General features: G+C 40.7%; 1 long non-coding RNA gene across 1 annotated transcript; it reads right to left on the reverse strand.

Annotated features, from left to right (window-relative positions):
* Positions 1–275: 275 nt before the first annotated feature.
* On the reverse strand, positions 276–2,137 carry LOC116975459. Its single transcript, XR_004412632.1, has 3 exons — positions 2,115–2,137; positions 1,509–1,512; positions 276–369 (listed from the first exon to the last, which is right to left on the reverse strand). It is a non-coding gene; the product is annotated as an uncharacterized LOC116975459 (long non-coding RNA).
* Between the last annotated feature and the right edge of the window lie 625 nt (positions 2,138–2,762).

The following is a 2,762-nucleotide window of genomic DNA, read 5'->3' on the forward strand; positions in this document are numbered from 1 at the left end:
ATATGGTCCTTTCCACCTCGCACATATACCCTGATCTCCTGGTTTAAACAGGTGCATATTTCCTTTTGCCGTAGACCTGTGCCTACTTAACATTCTCATAGATTTTATCAACGGTTTCACACATGGCTTGAGCATATCTTAAGGATTTTTCATCGTTCCATATCAGGGCTACCTTCTCAGGAGTCATCGGGGGTCGGGTTCCTGTTGTCATAAGTCGCCCCATCAATATCTCGTGAGGTGTTAGGCCTGTGTTTCTATTTTTCTAATTTCTCAGGGCATACATCACTACGGGCATGGTGTCTGGCCACAACAACCTATTTTGCTGACATACTTAGGCCAAAGTAGCTTTTATTTCCCCATTTACTCTTTCTACCATATAACCATATAACCATATAACAATTACAGCACGGAAACAGGGCATCTCGGCCCTTCTAGTCCGTGCCGAACACTTACTCTCATCTAGTCCAATCTACCTGCACTCAGACCATAACTCTCCATTCCTTTCCCGTCCATATACCTATCCAATTTATTTTTAAATGATAAAATCGACCCTGCCTCCACCACTTCCACTGGATGCTCATTCCACACAGCTACCACTCTCTGAGTAAAGAAATTCCCCCTCATGTCACCCCTAAACTTTTGTCCCTTAATTCTCAAATCATGTCCTCTTGTTTGAATCTTCCCTACGCTCAATGGAAAAAGCTTATCCACGTCAACTCTGTCTATCCCTCTCATAATTTCAAAGACCTCTATCAAGTCCCCCCTTAACCTTCTGCGCTCCAAAGAATAAAGACCTATTTTGTTCAACCTTTCTCTGTAACTTAGGTGCTGAAACCCAGGCAACATTCTAGTAAATCTCCTCGGTACTCTCTCTATTTTGTTGACATCTTTCCTATACTTTGGCGACCAAAACTGTACACCATACTCCAGAATTGGCCTCACCAATGCCTTGTACAATTTTAACATTACATCCCAACTTCTATACTCAATGCTCTGATTTATTAAGGCCAGCACACCAAAAGCTTTCTTTACCACCCTATCTACATGAGATTCCACCTTCAGGAAACTATTCCTAGATCCCTCTGTTCAACTGCATTCCTCAATTCGCTACCATTTACCATGTACGTCCTATTTTGATTTGTCCTGTCAAGATGTAGCACCTCACACTTATCAGCATTAAACTTCATCTGCCATCTTTCAGCCCACTCTTCCAAATGGCCTATATCTCTCTGTAGACTTTGAAAATCTACTTCATTATCCACAACACCACCTCTCAGAATCATCTGCATACTTACTAATCCAATTTACCACACCATCATCCAGATCATTGATGTATATGACAAACAACAGTGGTCCCAACACAGATCTCCGAGGCACCCACTAGTCACCACCGGCCTCCAACCTGACAAACAGTTATCCACCATTACTCTCTGGTATCTCCCATTCAGCCACTGTTGAATCCATCTTGCTACTCCACCATTAATACCCAACAATTGAACCTTCTTAACCAACCTTCCATGTGGAACCTTGTCAAAGGCCTTACTGAAGTCCATATGGACAACTTTACCCTCATCAATTTCTTTAGTAACCTCTTCAAAAAATTCAAGAAGATTAGTCAAACATGACCTTCCAGGCACAAATCCATGTTGATTGTTTCTAATCAGACCCTGTTTATCCAGATGATTATATATATTATCTCTAAGTATCCTTTCCAATAATTTGCCCACCACTGACGTCAAACTAACAGGTCTATAATTGCTAGGTTTACTCTTAGAATGCTTTTTAAACAATGGAACAACATGCGCAGTACGCCAATCCTCCGGCACCATTCCCGTTTCTAATGACATTTGAAATATTTCTGTCATAGCCCCTGCTATTTCTATACTAACTTCCCTCAATGTCCGAGGGAATATCCTGTTAGGACCTGGAGACTTATCCACTTTTATATTTTTCAAAAGTGTCAGTACTTCCTCTTCTTTGATCCTCATAGTTTCCATAGCTACTCTACTTGTTTCCCTTACCTCACATAATTCAATATTGTTCTCCTTGGTGAATACCGAAGAAAATAAATTGTTGAATATCTCTCCCCATCTCTTTTGGCTCCCAGAATTTACCATCCCTGAGGACTGTGGTTGATATGGTATGTGTAATTTCCACTGGACCCAAGAGCCTTCGACAAGTTCTGAACTAATTTACTGGTGAAATGAGTTCCTCTGTTACTGTTTATTCCCATGGGTATCCAGAATCTAGGTATTATTTATTTCATTAAAATATTGACTACGGTCCTTGCATCATCCCTCCTAGTGGGGTGTGCTTTTACCCATCTGGAGAACATATCAACTATGACCAGAATGTACTTAAAACCCTTTGCTGCGGGCATATATACAAAATCAATATGCAAATTCTCAAAAGGCATTTCAGGTTGTGGTAAGTGATCACATTTTGTAGGCATTTTCCCCGTATTATTTTATTGACACACCAAACATGTTCTTGCAACTTTATCAAATACAACTGATATACCTGGTGCATACCATTGCTTTCCCATATGAGCCTGACCATGGTCTAGGCAAGACAGGGACAAAAATAGGCTCCTATGACAAACTACTCAACCATAAGTGTGGACCCAGACAATGCGATCTTGATATTACCCTGCTTTACTCTAGGTATTATTTTCCTGGGGCGATGCTTGGCTCTAGGCATCCTGTAACTGGGTTACATCAATGCTAATCAGGAACTTTCTTTCTGCTGCAAAATTAATTTTA

The sequence above is a fragment of the Amblyraja radiata genome, chromosome 1, assembly GCF_010909765.2.
Source record: "Amblyraja radiata isolate CabotCenter1 chromosome 1, sAmbRad1.1.pri, whole genome shotgun sequence".
Classification (NCBI taxonomy): domain Eukaryota; kingdom Metazoa; phylum Chordata; class Chondrichthyes; order Rajiformes; family Rajidae; genus Amblyraja; species Amblyraja radiata.